This window comes from Manduca sexta, chromosome 24 (assembly GCF_014839805.1).
Source record: "Manduca sexta isolate Smith_Timp_Sample1 chromosome 24, JHU_Msex_v1.0, whole genome shotgun sequence".
In the NCBI taxonomy this organism is placed as follows: Eukaryota; Metazoa; Arthropoda; class Insecta; order Lepidoptera; family Sphingidae; genus Manduca; species Manduca sexta.
The window spans coordinates 12631997-12652223 of NC_051138.1; the positions used below are offsets into that span (position 1 = coordinate 12631997).

At 36.6% G+C, this 20227-nt stretch overlaps 1 protein-coding gene across 4 annotated transcripts in view; it reads right to left on the minus strand.

Annotated features, from left to right (window-relative positions):
- The window catches only part of LOC115444119 (CUGBP Elav-like family member 1), a 465041-nt gene that overhangs the window by 373695 nt on the left and 71119 nt on the right, over positions 1–20227 (minus strand). The window lies entirely within an intron of this gene.

Genomic DNA, 20227 nt, shown 5'->3' on the forward strand with positions numbered 1-20227 from the left:
AGCAAATCCAGAACCTCAGCGAGGCAGTCGTACTCATGCCGTGTATGCATTGTAACTACGCTACCGAGGCAGTCAAATTGATTACATAAATGTTATTACTTTACATACATACGTACGCTTCATCAGGAATCTATACAGAAGCCTGAGAATCTATACAGAGTGCCTGAACTTCACTAAGCTTATGGCAATACTATGACGTGTTCAGTGACAAACATAAAAGAATATTGTTAATAATTTGGGCATCAAATGCCAGTCCTCGAGTTTAACAGCGCAAGTACGTTACCCCTACACCCTAGTAGGTATAAAGTCAAGTGTCAATTTTCAAGTCGCATTTTGTTCTCAACTGTACTTGTGTATAAGAGTGCGCAGGTAAATTTTGTGCCACGGTACCGCATGTTTTGTTCATCCCTCGGGGGCTAAATTACGCGGCCCTTTAGTCTTGGAAGAGGCGATATAAATATAAAACAATAGGCCCTTTGTCCATTAAACTTCATGCGAAACCAAAATTTATGTCTGAAACTTTGTGATTGGATGTTTTGTTTGTCGACCGAGCAAGAGTAATGTTAACGCGGGCCCGGATTATTGTTACAACAGCGTGTTTGTTTGCGTGTATTGTTTCTGCATCTGCTAATGATTGTGAGATAAGTTATTTGTATTCGATGTTTGATGGATTTGAACGTGTTTTAATCGCAGTTATGTTTGACTAGTTCTACGGCCACCGTCGATTTTAGTGGCAATATTCACTTCAGTTACTCTATTATGCGCGTCCTTTAGAATATCCAATTATTTTACGCGAATCACAATCTCTTATAATTTTCTTTTTCTCTCTCGCTGTCTTTCACCGGTTTTTTATAATGAAACAATAGCTATCATGTCATTTAACTTCTACCTAAAAACTATATTTGCTTCCTTATCAACAGCAATAAAATAGAGGTAGTAAATATCCTTTATTCCCAAAATACGACCACCAGAATTCTTAGCCCGCAGCACCACCGGAAAATATAGTACATAAAATTAAAGAATCAATAGATTGCGAACGTCGTGGAACCGTTTCAGCGGTTCAACTCTAAAATCACGGCAAAGGAATGAGAGTAAAATCTATTTACATGAAAGTCCAATAATGCCAAACGTTCGCTGTACTTTCTATTGCCAGGATTCGGCACTAAGTGGTGCCAGCTTTTAACCGCTTTGGACGCAAAACACTATATACCATTAGATGAAAAGATTTCTTTTGATGGAATTAAGTGCTCTTGCGAGGTGCGAAAAAATCTGGATTTATGTTTTCGTGAGGTAATGCTTTCTACGATTCAACATCGCTTTGTGTTTGACGGCTAGTTTTTCGATGAGCTACGTATTTTTTGCTTGTTATAATTTTGTAATTTGTGTTTTTCTTTTTAATATATTCCTTACTTCTTAAGAAGTATGTTCTATAAGTACTGTATCGTCTCATAAAAAGACATAATCATGCTTATTTACCATTAATGTTTTAGAACCTAAATCTTTTCGTCAGAAAACATTCCTGTTGATATAGTACTAGCTTTTCTCGGGGTTCGCCTGCGTCATGCAGTTTTTCGGGATATAAATCCTGCTATATATTTTCCAGGGATAAAAAGTAACCTGTAATCTTCCCAGGGTCTTAAACTATCTCCATACCAAATGTTATAAAAATCATTTCAGTAGATTTTGAAAAAAATGATCACATGCAGTCAGACAGAAAGAGACTTTGTTTTGTAAATACATTCTCTGAATTTCCTGATATTGAAAAGAAATCCATACAACTTAACGACGTCTCTCGTAAATAGCAGGTGGACTACACCTCGGGGACAATTAAATAGCAGGTGGACTACACCTCGGGGACAATTAAATAGCAGGTGGACTACACCTCGGGGACAATTAAATTTCCACCGGACAGATAGTTTCTAATCAACCCATAACGATAATCAACGGCTGACAGTCGATCTATGTGGAGTTCATTTGAAACTGAAATCAATATTTTGTCCATGAAATAGTAGAATTTTGTACTAGCATATCATTTGTGTAATGAACAATATGATTGTTAAATTAGTTAATGTAATAGAAGATGGTGTACAATTGATTACTCTAAAGATTTTTTGAAGCTGACTGTCTTGATATTTCGTCAGTTAAATTAAAAATAAAGATGTAGATGGAGCGATTTAAGAGTTTCTGCGTTGGATCTTTAATCATATGCACACAAGTATCTAAGCTAAGCGGAATAGTAGTAAGATGAATACATCTCTCTGCTCCTAAAAAGAATTATAAGTATGACTTTACAAACGTGTTTATAAAATAACCAACACATTTCGAACAAATCAAACAATAACTAGAAAACAAACTTTGAACGGAACAATATTCAATAGTACGTAAGTCGTAACCTAAGGGCGCGGCTGTCGCCGAAGCGATGCGGTTGAACAATCACAACTCCGGACAGATTCCGACGCTTACCGCGTCGCGTTCGACGGCGACTGACTCAATTTGATCAGTATAACTGCGTTGCGACTGTCGCTCGACCAGTAACCACGACCCGTTCGACACCCAAGTCACGGATTGCTTGTACGGGTCAAGTTATGGCGGGTGGGATTTCGTAATTACGTAAATATTGATATTCAGAATTAAAAATGAAATAATTTTTGTGCGAAATACTAAATAATGTCATCGTTTTTGACATATTAATAATATCATTATTACTAAAATAAGATTTATTCAGGGAGACAAATCTATCATAAATAAATAAAAAAAAAAATACTATATTTTTAGAACACTGTTACTGAAAATATATTACTTAATTCAAGACTTAGTAGACACTAGGTATATAAAATTTGACAGAATAATCATCTCAAATAAGTTGTTAAAAAAGCTGACTCAGCTTAATTTATTTAAATAATATGGATGCTTTATTTTATACAATTATAATCTATGCACACTGTAGTTTACTATATTTAAACATACTGTGTTCTAATGCCATAAATGAAAAATAATGTATACTCTCTGATGCAAACAATTAATAATAAAAAAAAAAAAACAAAAAACACAAGTGCATCATTGTTGCTGTATTATTTTGTGTATAGCACGAATGTCATAAACGTTTCAAAACGATGATTTTTCAATATTTACCCTCTACAACTGCGACCGCACCCCAACTCGACTGCGGGCAGAGTTCACTAAGAGGTGTTTGTATTGAAATTGATTTATGGAAATTTCGCGGTAAAGACGCGTCGTCTACCAGCGCGCGATGCCGTCTGATCTTTAAAGTGAAAATATTATATTTATGCAGCTTTATCGTTAAATGTTGCTCTCGAAATTTATTTAACGATCATCTCAGTGGACCTTGTTATAGGAAACCGTGTTGGTGTGACCGTTTATGTGACTTAGTTTTTGGGATGAGGCTGTCACGATTTTCTTCTTTTTTAACGAATAGTTTTGTCTGCTGTAACATGCGTGAAAAATGTGTTGTGTTAGCTCTCATTAAAGTCAGAGGACAGGCAGATGAAAAAAAGTATTTTTTATATCCTTAACCTTTTACATCTGGACGCAGCTGTAACCGCTATATAACGGAGATAAAGAGGATTTTTCCCGAGAATTCACGGCATAATGAACTTACCCCCTAAGGCAAATAAAATAAATCAATTGGAAATTACCCAAACATACTATTACCCCTATCACACGCATGTAAATTAATTAAATTAATTGGCGGTTTTGCGTCGACTAAGGTGTTGGGGCTTGAAGCCAAACATCCACCGTAGCCTTCTTATATTTGTGTATGCGTAATATATGAATGATGTAATATTGTTAATATATGAAATCTTTCTCAATGACATAACTATTCCCCCCCCCCCCCTCCTCGAGGCAATTCTTGTGCTCTCAGTCTTCACATCGAATGCACGCCCATGCACGGGGGAACGTTCGTCGTGGCCCTAGGCACACAGTTAAATGTGTATACCTCATGGTTGTAAGAACACATTGAGGTCTATGAGGGACTCGCGTACATTTCCCTTCCTTCTCCCCTCCATATATCCTAAGAGGGTTCCCTTTCCTTCCTCTTCTCTTCCTTTCACCCTGTTCCTACCCTTCTTTCCTCCAGGGCCCTGCACTCGCTAAGCCGGCGGATTCTAATATCCCCTTCCTTTTTTTTCCCCTGGTGGAGATTGATGGGTTCGTAACTAAAAAAAAAAACAACTATGCCTCACGAGTAAGCCACGCAGCGTCAGCAATTGAAGCCGTATGGCAAAACATTATTGTTACAGGGAATATATTTGTCCTGGGGCGACCTGCATCCAGCGAGTTTCGGCGACTTTAATCTTTATAATTATAAGCGGGCCTCTAACGGTGCATTTTCCGCTCCTAACAGTTTAATCTAGGAATCTTTAAGGAAGGCTTATGGGCTTATGGGCAGTGGACTTTTAAAGGCTAAACATGACGACGATGTTGATATTTAACACTTGACCATTGAATAGGCACGCATTTATGTAGTCATAACAAAATATTATGTTCTGAATTTCCGACTTCGGGATTCTTCACTCATTCTCATTCACGTATGATGAGGTCACTTTAATATACTAGTAGGATAATAATATTCTTGTGAGGGTATTTGTAATACCTTTTGCTACAAAAACATTGAGCGTCTGACAACCGAGGCAGTTGGTCATCGTTAACTCGATTGGTGGTGAAATGTTCGTGAAAGTATTTCTGTAGTCAGTGATAATTTTTTATTTTATTTGAATCAAAATAACTTCAGTTTCTTACAATGTAATATTACGACATATAATATAAAGAAATAAAACATTCCAACAAGAAAGAAAGTTTCGTAAAAATGCGTCAACTTTGATTTCAAATCAATTCACAATTTACCGAAGCAACTTTTTTAATGGAAAATAAAAAATAATAACATCGAAATCACGTTGTTCTGTTGCGTCACGTCGCGTGTTCCTTTGACAAAACTTATCAACTCGATGGAATATTGATAACGTACACACCTTCTTTTCGTGTTTCAGTTATTTATTTTTTATACTTATAAGACAAAACTCTTTGATCTAAAACCTTAGCGGTAATTTTTTATTCGCGTCACGATGAGATGTAATCAAAAACGTGGCTCCGCGTCTTGTTTCGGGAGTGACTCGTTTACTCGGCTAATTTTATAAATTGAAATCTTGTGTACACGCTTTATTTAAATGTGAACATTTTTTGCCTTCGTTTCAAACTCCGCGCGCATATATTATTTTTTTCGAGTAATTTATTGATGATACCGTGTGTACGAAATTGGGCGTGCGTGTAAATAAGAAATGAAGTTGATTTCGTACGTTTTATAATGGAAAAGGATTACTGATTCGAATGACGAGACGAGCTTGCCGTTCGCTCGATGGTAAGTGATACGACCGCCCACAAACACCAGAAACACGTTAATGTTTGGGTACAACACTTTGCATTACAAACTATTGTTTGGTCTTATTTTGTCCAATAGTTAGATAGTTACACTGGTCTCAATGTCCTTCAAACCGGAACACAACAATGACCAAACACTGCTGCTTGGAGACAGAAATAGATATTGCGGTGGTACCTACTCAGGCGGACTCTCACATATAAGAGACCTACCACCAGTAATAAATTTGGACTCAGCTTTTACTCTTTTTCTTCCCATGTATCACTTTTATTATGTTTACTTCCCATATTACAAAACACTTGGTTTACGCCTGTTACGGAAACTTGCAGAGTTTTCTGGAACGGTCGGTTAGCTGACTTCTGTGAAGGATTAATTATATGAGAAAATCAATAGAGATTTGATGACTATATTGCACAACAAAAAATATATAATCGATTTTTAACAGTAAAACCTTAACATTTTTCAAAAACTTAACGCGACAGAAAAGAACAGAACACCATATAATTTGTAATTAAACATAGATACAAATTACTTCCCCGATATCCCCTCGCACTCTCAACGCATGCACGCGACATAATCAAAACGATCCCGTTGCACGTGACCGTCTCCCTCGGGAGCGGGGCCCGCGACGCTCGGCGTTCGGAAATGTCCGCCGGCCGACGCAAGTCGCACGACTCGGCTTGCGATTAAACGCCCGAATTAGTGCGGCGAGTCGCGCACCTGCGGCCCTCTCATATTTCAATATAAGGACGAGCGTAATGAGGAAAACTTTCGGCCGGTAAGGACGCGGTACATTGACTTATTGGATGCTAAACGGTTAGGTTATCGCGTATTTTTTGTCACCTTTGGGACAGTGGTATTTAATATGAATATATTCTATTTTAATCATTATCGTGTTATGAATATAGTAGAATGTATTGACGAGTTTAAATTTAAATCAACATTTTCTTATATTTTCTTAATCATTTTTAGGTGAAGTAGACCACACGGTAAAAACAAAACAATATCGTGATCAAGCCGCATGGGCCGCGTCGAAGTTCAGCCCAGTGTAAATCCAATTACTCTGACTTGAGCCTGATATGTATTAAATTATTCCGGTTTTTGACTACTCCGAACTACCATCAGATTCGGATTAATCATTCATGTCGAACCTACGGGCTAGAGTGAAGAATCCGTATGATGTTAATAACTTGTCGCGTAACACAAGGGAAAAATGATTATTCCAATTTTAAATTATGGAATTATTTAATTTTTATCTGTTTTTTTATAACACATGGTAAATTTACGTAACATAAGAAACGCTTGTGCATAATGTCACTTTTTATAGGTATCAACTCAAGGCCTCCAGCAAAACGGCGCCCTAACCGAAATTTCAGAAATTATCAAAACTATGAAAAAATAAATAAACATCATATTTCTGAAAAATATTATTTTTATAAATTTTATAAAGCGGATATTTTTCATTGATTCCATCATAAAAGTGCCAATAGACATAAAATTGTTTTTTTTTTTAAAGAATTAATTCATAAATATTTGTATATTCCCGCTAGCAACTCGTGCGCCGTAAATGTATACAACGAGTACTCAACGTCGTTGGCTTCGGGGCCTTACGCTGTGTTCTGTGTCTGTACTAGTTTACAAGTATACTAGCTTTCACTATTTAAAAATTATCGAACTTGGGCAAAGGAACATTGATATTAAAGCATGAAAAACTTCACATTCCGCCAGCATTGTAAACGAAACAAATACAATTTCACGCAAAGATCATTAGGTTCGGTCGCAGGTGCGCGAGCCGGCAATGGACGTAATATACCCATCTGTTTCATTGCAAAATTCCATAATAAGTACGAACGTTGCAAATCCATCTTCGGTTATGGGGAGTCGCCGTGCCGCTTCGCCTTTATAAATGGCTCAATGTATTTGTCTTTGAGGCTTGGAACTAATGTAAGAAGCTCGTTAAGACATGCGGGCGGGAGAGTTCTGATATTTGAATTGGATACTGTCTTTAATTTCAATATGGGTGGGCGATCCGCAGTAAGTTATTTAGTATGTTAAAAGTTATATCGGTAAAATTATTTTATATATAAAGTTGAAGAGTTTGTTTGTTTGTCCGAGCTTATCTTAGGGACTTCTAAACCGATTTTATTCATAAGGAGCTACATTACTCTTGAGTGCTTTAGGTTACTTCTTAACCCGGGAAAATATGCGGCGAAACCGCAGCCAAAAGCTAGTTATTACATAATTATAAAGTGATCCAAATAAAAATAGAGTAAAGACAGACCCAATCGTCGTAACTCCACAAATTCTACAGTGAGTTAAAGTTTCTATAGCATAACCTCCCGCCCTACCCAATAATGCGATAATCCGGGCAATAAACTTATAAAAAAAGAATAAAAAACTAATCTATTCTTACACTAGTTTTGCAACGAGCCGCTAGTTAGTTAGTGATCAATTGTTAAATGATTGAAAGTTAATAAATGTTGAATCTTGTATGGTGTTTAATTTTATGTAAGTGTTACAACGTCATGTAGCTTTAGTCCACCTAAAATAATTATATTTTACACCAGCTTTTGCTCGCTTCTTCGCCCTTGTGAAAGGTTTTTTGGGATAAAAATCCCATTATTTGTTTTCTCGTGTTAGAAAGTAGGTGGCCTAGTAGTATGTTCGTCTTGGGGTCTCATAGTATCTCCCATACCAAAATTCATCGAAATTCGTTGGTAAGTTTTTTATCGCCTTCAGACAGCCGCTAGCCTGACATCTGCCGCCTTTAGAGGGTTCCATGTCGAACAAATCGTGGAAACAAACCCTAGTCAGATTTTAAATCTAACAATTGAATCTAAGACCTGTCGGTACACAGGTCATATACTTTGGTACTAATCTCATCTAGTGACTACATTAAGGAGGCCATGTCTAAGTTAATTGCAATCTCCGTATATTATAGGAAATATTCCACACACAAGATTTAATAATGGGTTTAAATTTGGAATACAACAGAACAAAAGACTCTACGCGGTAAAACGTAGAATATCTGTGTACACATAGGGCCTATTTTACGATGTCGCGGTAAATATATTATGTATTTATCCGTTATCGTATTAGAGAGCTAAAAATGTATTTATTTAATTAAGTACAATTGATTAGGCAGTATAGATAACAAAGTGAGTTTTGCTTTTACTCAGATGTTATGAACATATCATACTGTTGATTCTTTATAATATGCTAGAAAAATATGCTAGATTTATGAACAGTAAACAACATAAATCATAGTAAATTCATTTACAAGTATAACCGCGTCAATGTACTAAAATAAACTACTAAAATCTCATTCAAAACCAAAAACCAATATCTCAAGCCAGCATCAAACTAGGTCACATTACAACAAAATCACCACAAACGTGTTCCAATAAAAACCTTATACAATCTAATTAAAAAATCTGCCTCGATACCAAACGCGAACGGCTGGGCATTTTCCAAAGACGGCTGATTAAAAACGCGAACGGACGGAAACTTTTTCACCGCGCCGCGGCCCGCTCCGTTCACAACTCTCATTAATAGAAAAAGCGACTTGTGCCAGATTGGAGAATCTATGAGGGAAATTGTGTTTTTAAATTGTATTAAGAAAACATTGCTGGAGCGACGGCGGTTAATTTGTTTCTTTTATGAAAAATAATGACGAGAAGAGTATGCCGCTGGACTGATGGTGAGCGTCACGACTGCCTGACTGCGCAATATATTGTTGCCAAACTTGTTGCTCTCATGATATTTTCATTCACCGTTAAATAAATACTAAAAATTTCGATGCTCGACGGCACAATTATACTTCACAAAATAGTACCTACCCTGCCAAGTTTTTAAAATAATAGGAGAAACCTACTATTAAGAAAAAAAATCTTGTATAACTTCGAATTGAATTTGTGGCGAATACTAAATATACTATTATATATCTGTCGCCGCAGCACTGGTGAATTTCCGGAGCGATAGTGGCGCCATCTATTATTACATCGAGGAAGTATTAGAAAAGGAGGGAGGTCGACTGCTGTCAATATAAGGACCGGCCGAGCGACGAGAGCTCAGTCTTGTACCAGCCTTGTAGCAGTATTGTAGTAGTCTTCAGCAGTCTTTTTTCACGCTCGAACCGAGCACATTATGTATTCCGCTAGTGTTGCTATGCAGTAAATTGTTATTGAAGTAAAAAAGTGTTTCAATAATTGAATAACTGTCTGGAAAATAAATATAGACCGGTGAAACTTTACCGGTCATGTAAAAAAATAACCAAGTAAACAGTTTCACTCCGACATATCTATTATTCATATAATTACATACAGCTATTATTTACTTCTATATTACAAAATTTTATATATTATACTCAACTTCTATATCTTTAAATATATTATACTCTATTACATATATTTTTATACTACATACTATATTAAAAACAGTTATAATATTTCTATAACACGATTTTCTATATTTATATAATTTATTTATAATATTCGTGTTTGCGTCGAGTGCATTGGAGACGCGCTGCGCGCGTGCCTCGCCTTATCGGCAGCCGACCGGTTTGAGGGGATGACGTCGTCGAGGCGCGAGGGCAGTTTGACTGCTGCGCGTGCGGCCGGCCGCCGGCCACACCAGTCGGTACACAAAATCGCTCGCGAAGCCCGTGTCACCCGTTACCATACGCTTGCACTTACGACGGCAATAAATTAGCTGTTGCTTTACTTAACATTCTCTCTCGCTGTACTTTCCTCAAGTCTACTCCTTCTATTTCTATAGTGTTTCTTCTCTGTGTGTGAACTGTTTCTTCTGTGTGCGTTATAAACTGTATCTTCTGACCTTTTGACTATTCTTCACTTCTTCATCCTTCACCACTAATCTACACCCTATAAATTTAAAGTTACGAAACTCAAGTGGCAGTGGGCAGGACACATAGCTCTTAGAACTGATGTCCGTTAGAGCGGAAAAGTTCTGGAGTGGTGACCACGAACCGGAAAACGCAGCGTTGGCCAGCCCCCCACGAGATGGACCGACGACCTGGTGAGGGTCATCGGAGTCCGACGGATGAGGGTGGCCCAGAACTGGACCCTATGGCGCTCAATCGGGGAGGCCTATGACCAGCAGGGGACGATTCCTGGCTGAAATGCTGATGATGATTTGAATTTTTGTTGGATTTCTGCTTGATTAATGTTCGGTTCCTAACTGCCTTTAACTTAATGACGAACAAATATCAAAGCGGTAAGTCTAATTAAAAGAACCGATAACCTACGTTGATAGTTAAGGGTAACCTTAAGCTGTACCAGGGTGAAAAATCTCTGAAGTTAGTTGTTATATTTAACTAGCTTTTGCCGGCGGCTCCGCCCGTGTGATTATATTTTACCGGGATAAATATTTTCAGGATTCAGTCAGGATTAATGTAGCTCTATATCAGTGAAAAAAAAAATCAAAATCTGTTTATTATTTCCTGAGATTAGCGTGTACAAACTAACAAACTCTTCAGCTTCATTTATTAGAATAGATTATGACGCCTAATTCTTTTTCCATTGCTGATATTTATTACATTAAACAGGAACGCCCGAAATAAGACCAAACAACAACTAGTTCGAACATTAGTATTCTCCATATTTCTACACGGAGTCGAAATGTGGACGCTCAGAGCTAATGATCGCAAACACATTGACGCTTGTGAGATGTGGTGCTGGAGAAGAATGTTGCGAATCCCCTGGACAGCCTAACTTACGTGTCGATACTTAAGGAGCTAAGGATCTCAAGTAGGCTTTCGACCATCTGCCTGAAACGAGTCCTTGAGTATTTCGTCCATATTGCCTGAAACAGTGGTGACAATCTTGAAAAGATCGTTATTACCGGCAAAGTCCAGGGTAAAAAGTCTCGAGGGCGAAATCCGATGCGCTGGTCGGACCAAGTCCACTCCGCTCTCCACAGCAAGATGTACGAAGCTATCCACGTTGCAGAGAACCGGCTCCATTGGCGCAGTATAGTTCGGAATAAAGTGATCCATGAGGGGGCCACGACCCTCAGCATTGAGAACATCGACGCAAGGAGGAGGGTGATTCATTACCTTTCCAAATATAGACAAAAAACAACTTGTATTATAGACAGCCGTCACGACAACATAGCCCTACGATTCCGCGCGTCCTCCGCACGACACAGTATTTCACTTTATATTTTTATTCCATTACAGCGCGCCCACTGTACCCGCGAGCGGTTGTCGTTAAACCAACTTATCGCCACAGCGTAATGCCTTTCACCTTCGGGTTGCTTATTTTACACGTTGTGACGTGTTTTCACGTCATAATGTCGTGTGGAAAGTTGCGTGTCGCGTTCCTTTGCTATGTTTGATAACGTTGGTTTAACAGTTAAGTAGTGGATTGATTTTGTACTCTTATTAATTTCTTTTAAAAGAAATATTTTTCATGAAACTGTCAATATCAAATAGAACAATTTAAGACATGTCGTATCAGTCTTGTTGCAATTAATAGCGATCGAATGTAATGCCAGCTTTCATAGCCATATAGGTACATAGGTGATTGTTTGAATCTCTTACCTTTATAGCTATCGAAGTAACCCATCGAATAATTGCAAAAAGACGGAATCGCCTTTATAGACGGAATAGGGACCCCTGAGCTTACCTGATTTTTTAGTCTCTTTTGGGTTTGTATCTGCTATTATTCCTCGACATTGTCAAAATCAGCGATAAATAAACGGTGGCAGCTATAATATAAAAGAAGAACAAGATATTCACAAATGAAATTGGAAAACTGGTCACTCTGACATTGGATAACAGTTTCAATATTAGAGGAATAATAAAAGTAATTTTAACAAAAAATTTGACTGCCTTCAAAAACCACTCAAACCCAAAAATATAATTTCACATAACAGGTACATACTGGATACCAGTTTTGGGGTCGGTGCGTAATTAAAATTGCTAGTTAAGCTAGATAAATACATTAACAAATATACGAAAACAATGTGTTGACAGCGTACAAAGTCAGCTAGTCAGATCGTCACCGGAGATGAACATACCGCCGCAGCCGTTATCAATAAACGATCTCAATATCAATCTTCAATCCAATTCCGAGAATGAACCAATCAAAATAATAAATTTGTAAGCATGTCAAGAAAAATAATATTCTTCTAATTGGTTTAGATTTCAGATAGATCAGAAAAAGCGATAAGGATCGCGATTGGGAATAAAAATAGCGTTTAGTGTCAGATAAAATAAGCAAATATTAAACTTTAATCACCAAGGCCCTCTCTGTCCGGACTGGAAACACCGCGTGCAAAATTGAATTCATATACTCGCAAGTCATAAACATAGTTCCGCCATGTTTTAATTTAGTAAACTACTTACTACATAATATGTTATATAGAACGCCAAACATACCACTTTTATTTAATCAAAAAGTTAAAATAGACATCGCTTTTACTTTTTCAATCTATTAAATGCTTTCCCTAACGACTAATTTTCCACACGAAATCCGGACGATTTCATTAAAATATTTTATCAAAATATTTATAGCAAAAGGCCGACATCAGTTAAAGCACGCATGATACGACACAAATCATAAACGTCCAACGCTAAAACGTAGTGAAAGAAACAAACTAACATTCGCGAGGGGAGTTAATATAATTAAACAAATTAGTTGCCAGTGGCGGTGTACAATCTAGCGACAAAATCCGACTTTCAAAAGTACAGACTTCGCGGACGTGAGTAATTTACTAATGCACGCCGCCGTCGCAGTTTCGTTTCCAACGCCATGGGAAATGAGAGTCCAGGCGGTGGCCACAGTGCCGAAGCGAGGCGGGTCCAAAAATACTCGTCGGCCATACGAGATGTTGATTTATTATAATGTCGAATGACATTGAAATAAAACCACTTTACGGATTTTTGGCGGTGTTTATATTTAATTACGAATGACCATTTTGTAACATTGACTTTTTGCATGAACAACATCTGTCCCCTAGTGACCACGGAGGCACCAGTTTTTGAAACGTTGGGAGTAGAATTGATAAATCGCGAAAAAATCTCTTAAGTAGTTTAATTTCATGGAACAAGAAAATGAATTTTAAAATTTTTGATACTTATCATAATAATTATGGATTCTAAGATGTATTTGATTGAAGCTATTTATAACATTATGTAGGCATTAGGGATGCGTTATTGTAAGACAGACAAAACTAGCGAGGGTTGTTGTCAATCTAAATAGTCGCCATAATTATGCCAGCCAGCCATAATTATAACATGGATTACTGGTACACACAATCGCTTCACCACGTATCACCAAATCCGCACCAGAAAATCACAACGCCTCACTCGTCGCATACACCCTCGCGTCATATTTGCAGCTTTCATTACAGATATTAAAACTATGAAGAGATCCGATTCATTAATAAACAAGAATAAAACTGGATGACGTTCACGTCGCGCAGTTTTGTTTGCCTTCTACGTTCGACGAAGTTTTTGTTGTACTTGCCTGTTTGCGTACAGAGAGTACAATAAAATGAATGTATACGAATGACGAGTGTTTTGATGTTTAGTTGTATTTTTTGGATTAATATTAACTGCTGAATACCATCAGATAATGTAAAGTCTGCGTTTGGAAGCATGACATTACTCAACGTTACGACTTGCTAGGAATTTTCTTCCTCTTGTTATGTTTCTATAAAATTATCTTTTGGTTGCTCATTCCTATCTCAAATACTGATAATGCGTTGACGAATCGCCTAATATTGTATAGCTTTATATGTGGTAATGGTAATTTAATACCAAATGCTCGTTTTCCATTTTTTCTTATCAGATGCTTATTTGCCATCTCTTTTAAACAAAGACAACATTGTCAACTATTCAAAACACAACGCAATATTTTATTTTCTGCATAATTTTCTGTACCGAGTTGTAAAATATACTTCACATCAAACACAAAATTGGATGAAAGGTGAAAGAGAATGCTGTACTAAACGTCTTTGTACCCGATAATGGAAGTAATCTAAAGAAAATGGGACATAAAAGTCCTCTCTGGATCATTAGATATTACTCGAGAATAGCTTGTTAGAATTGAAAGAATAAAATAACTGTGCAGTTATCTGGCTTTTTATTAAATTAACCGGTTATCTACGTTCGTAAAGTTTTAAAACTATTTGTCATAAATATGGAAAGGCAATATCAATATTTTTATCTTTGATGACCGTCTTCTATTTAAAATATAACTATTTTGCCGATTTTATCGCGGTACTAGCTTTTGCCCGCGGCTCCACCCGCGTTATAAAGTTTTTCAGGCTAAAGTTTTCCGTTATAAAAGTAGTAGTTTCCCAGTAGCCTATGTTCTTCCCAGGGTCTCAAACTGTCTCCATACCAAATTTCATCTTACTACGTTGGGTAGTTTTTGAGTTTAACACGTTTAGGCAGACAGATGCAGCGGGGGACTTTGTTTTATAATATATTTTTTAGAACTTTTTAAGAGGAACAATCCCGTCATACATCATTGTTGCATAACTTTAACTGTTTACGCAGCGCACGCAACGGACGCTCTCAAAACTAATAAATTGTCCCCGTTTTTGCAACATGTTTCATTACTGCTCCGCTCCTATTGGTCATAACGTGATGATATATAACTTAGAGCCCTCCACAAACAAAGGGCTATTCAACACAAAAAGAATTTTTCAGTTCGAATCGGTAGTTCCTGAGATTAGCCATTACTGCTCCGCTCCTATTGGGTATAGCGTGATGATATATAGCCTATAGCACTCCACGAACAAAGGGCTATCCAACGCAAAAAGAATTTTTCAGTTTGGACCGGTAGTTCCTGAGATTAGCGCGTTCAAATAAACAAACAAACAAACAAACTCTTCAGCTTTATATAATAGTATAGATTAGTACCGGTGTATTAATGTTCTCCCGACGCTTTGAAGACTTTACAACCTTCGTGGTCTCATGGTGGACTAAAGTGTTGGTCATCCGGAATGTTAAACTTACAATATTAAAAAATATAATTTTTTTAGCTGTTGACGGTCCGATCGATGCAGAATGAGCTCACAGTGTATTAAAATTTGGCAGCCGGTCTTTTAGGTTTAGATTTAATTAAATGTAGAACACGTACCCAGGCTTGTCTCATCTCGTCTTTCATTTCTTTATCTTATTTTTTTATACACGCATGGTGAAGTGCCCCTACAGCACCTGATAGTAAACGAAGTGGATCCAAATGGTGTCGACTGATGAAAGATGATAATCCCTCATCAGTTGCTACGATTATGACGGCCTCTTTATTTTAGATGGTACAAATTTCAGACGTCGGCACAGTTTTGGACGAAACTGGTACAATTTAGTATAGACATTAGACAGTCTATGGAAAATGTTATAATATTATAAAACAAAGTCTCCCAAAAGCCGTCTGTATGTTTGTGATCGATTTTCTCACAATCTACTGAACGGATTTTTTTACGGTATTTACTAAAAGATGGTGCGATTCTTGAGGAAGGTTTAGATTAATAGTACATTACGGTTTTAAGTAAATTGGCTGAAATATTACGATTATTGTTGAAGAGGTCGCGTGGTTGTAAAAAATCTCGTGGGTCAGGATTTACGCGGGAAAAACTTTGTGACACACTAATTTCCACGCGAGCGACGCCGCAGGCACTGCTCGTGTTATATAGATAAAGTGTTCTATACAACACTACCTTGGAGCGTAGTTGTATTCCGGTATGCCTGCAGTGCTGCGGTCTCGGGATGGATCCTCTGGCTGGACAAAGTGATATTGGATTTTTTCTATGTATGCACCCGGAGTATAGAATTTGTGCCCGATAACGCGATAAGCTCGCCTTCTATCACATCTTCAGACGGAATACACGCGGCGAAATTTGGGTGAATCAGTTGCGCCTACGCCTACACCTTCGGGAAAAAAAAGGCGTAAATGCATATGCTACACATAACATTGTACTCCTTTCATAACTGACATAATCATTGTAAATTGACTGAACCTTAATCACGAATGTAACAGATCTATGATACACATAACCGATTGACCAGTGTGGTCAATTTCTAAATCTGTGAAAAACTCCTGTACAAAATTAATTCGAAACGATACATAGTTCAAAATCGCCTGTGACAGCTATTGTTGAATACTATCCATTCAGTCATTGGAAATATTCAATACATTCTGCTCGTTACAGGTCAGCCGAAGCCAACGGCGATGGTTGAAATTTTACATCGACAGGGCTGTCGGTTTAGAAAAATAATCACATTCAAAAGTTATTCATGCTTCGTTTTCTATACACACACACAAATGTAAATATAAAAAAAAATCACTATACAGTTCAGGCTATTTTTCAGGTCTTTGGATAAGATATGTACAAAAATCTGGTCAATATATTATAAGGTGGATAACTAACGATTGGCAACCCTGACGCATACACTGTCACGGGCACGCGTGACGCGTTTACAATATTGTGTTTTCAGCGCGTTTGTCGATATTAATTAAATTCGCGATCAATTTTCATAACGATATTTACATCATGAAATATTTTGCTATGCGGAATCATAGGAACTTTTCCTTTGATGAAAAGTTAAATCCGTTGTTGTAATTTTATATTCGATGTCAGTGTTTTATAGTTTTAACTTTTTATAGCTTACTTCGTATGATTTCAAATTAAACTGCATATTTTACGCTTCAGTCGGTTCAAAGATAGTATGGGTGCCTTCGAGAAGACGTTATGGTTATGATGACAGATTTGAGAAATACTCAGTAAAATATAAATTTTTACCCTTATTCATAAACATTTTTTATCTAAGGACGGAGTAATGTTGTGATAACAAGTCTGTTTCTCAGTGCAAAACGGCACTGAGAAATAGACATTAGCCAATCACAAAGGCACTATGTCTACGCACTGCGAAGGCTGCCATGCCGTCAACACTGAAAAACAGACTTATTATTACAGCTTTGCTCCGTCCTTAGATAAAAAACGTCTATGAATACGGGGCTTTAACTTTATTTTGTGAAAAATGATAAATCAATAAAGGATACCACAATATGATTTTATATTAAAAACACTAGTTTTAAAAATATTTTCATAACTTCTGATTAAACGCCGTCACATATGTAAGCCATAAGCCGGCCAAATACAAAAGTCACTCTCTAATCTGCGCTCCAAAGAAATGGTAACGAAATGAGTACTAACTACATTAGCTGTTTAATACAATAACTGTTAAATAATGTTGACTTGTGAAACGATTTCAAATTTACTGAGAATTAGACTTTAGGATAGCACCTAATCAGAAAAGCTTTAATGCGAACTTAAAATTTAGAAATTTTTGATCTACTAGTTATTGCGTGTAATTTCAATATACATAGGTAGAAAATAAAGTTCTAATACCAAAATGACATATCAATATTGAAAATTTAATAACACGTTATTTGTGCTAATGCATTGGTAAATAATACCACATGCGAATCAAAGTGAATCAATTGAATAGAGCAGTTAATGTCGAGATAATAAACGGTTTCACATTTTATTATAACTTATTTGTAATTCAAATCATTATTTACATGCGTCGATACTAAATAAGATTATGGGAACGATGTTTACATAAAAAGCTTTAGCGATTATCGCGCAATCGCTGTCTTAATAATAAAGTAAATTAGAATAATTGCTGGTGGCAGGATATATTTTATATCCGGCCGGATAGCGACCACCGTATGTTACACACACAGGGTGTTAAAATCCGCCATACTGACCAACTCAAGTGTGTCGCGTTCTGAGACCTGCCTGTATATATCCGGTTCCTACAAGCCGGCATAATTGTGGCGACTAGCGAAGGGTAATCATCCCATCATCAGTCGTCGTTCTATTGGACCCCAAACCGCTTACCATAAGGTACAGTTGGATCATTTGCCATACAATTATAAATAAAATTACCTAGCCTTGAACAACGTCTTAGGTAAGCGTGGTATCTAGTATGTTTAAGGTGTAATTTTATCGGCCGATGTCCACTTTTTGCAAAAATACCGTATCTGAGGTCAATTCGAGATTGTGAGTAAAACATTCGTCAAATGTAGGGTCAATGTAAATCTATTTTCCCTCCGATATGAGTTAATTATCGCTAGATGTCTGCCTGATGTCAACCATGGATTGAAGGAACTGTATTAATGGTATTCGAATAAGTATGTTAATTGAAACACAATCACTTATACTGCACTAAAATATTGTTGATTCAATAACATATAAGTTATATATAATAATATTATATATAGATAGATGTTATAAAATAATATTTACACATTATAAAACCTTGAATGAATCGCCAACGTCGATGATCATAAATTGACTACCTACCAAAAACTTTCAAATCAAAAACAAACTAACGCAGAATTTATCAATCGTCGCACCTCACCAGTCATTGTCTCGAAAACTTTACGCCATTGAACGAACATTCAATCAGTGCCCTCGTAATCGTCGGTAGGTTCATTTTAAAATGTGTCAACGCTCGCCAAAGTTTCTGTCGGTGACTGCACATAATTGAAATCTGTCCCGGGGTCGGTTTTAGTTTTGAACCGTGATTTAATAATAGATAACGTGTGAATGGTTCCCGGGTTGATCGGCGTGTGAGGGGGTACGAAATAAGGGGGATAGCGGATAGAGGTGCCGGATTACTGACACGTGCGCGGTCTTCGTTTCATAGGTTGCGAAACGGCAACTTAGTGTTAGCATACATTATATTGGCTTTTTACCTGATGGTATTACGGAACGGTGTTCTTTATTTACATATTTTAAAACATAAATGATTAATTAATATACAAGATGATACACATTTAAATACATCAAGATTTATATTAGTTACACAATATGTGAGAGATATAATATTATCCATAGAAATTAACGGGACTTACTTAAATCAGAAGTATCAAATACTTATTACGAATATTAAGGAATTAAAAAAAAATACAGCCTTGGTACTGTTGTGATTGATAAGGCAATTGTGACGCTCGAAATCGCACATTTATTCCCATAAAAAGGTCTATACGGTTTTAGAACTATACATAATATTTTCTTTATATTTTCAACTTATTTATTTACTTTCAATACCTTTATAAATAAACCACGTATTCCATATTCAAAAATATCCATGAAAATTTATTCATACTTGTTTACGCTATAAATTCTCGAGTACTTACGTGTTCAATACGGCGCGACGACATCACGACGTCATTCGTTATCTGTGACATTTCAATTGAAACTTTCCAGCTTTTGCATTGCCCCGCCGGCACCAACGTTTTATAGGAAACAACACAATTTACTCGCATATTAATAATGCATGGTACGAGTCGAGACATTTTAACATCGAGTCATGATCGAGTATTTTTAGTGTATTTCTCTATTTTAATTATTAATATAGTATTTTCTTTAAAAATATCTTTAGAAAAAAAAAACACAAATGATTACTAATAAAAAGAACATGAATATGTGAAATAAAACAATGTAAAAAATTCATATTAAGTTTCATAAAAGCCATTCGTATTGATGGAAAATAGAATAGGTATCAAAGACATTAACATTATAATACTATGTTGGAAAATCATGACATTTAACTATAGACAAATTTTAATCACCATGGCTTTCATAAAAAGTATTTACTCGGCAATAAAGATTATTTTTTTCAATAGCTATTTTTGCAATGAACATTATTTTATTTTTGTTATATAACTTGATTCTACATAGTCTCTCTCAATTAGTCAAAACATGGCCTTTTTTCGTTAAGGTGACCATTGAACCTATTGACGTTTTACAAATAGACGCGTCATATAGTCACATACGTGTACAGCT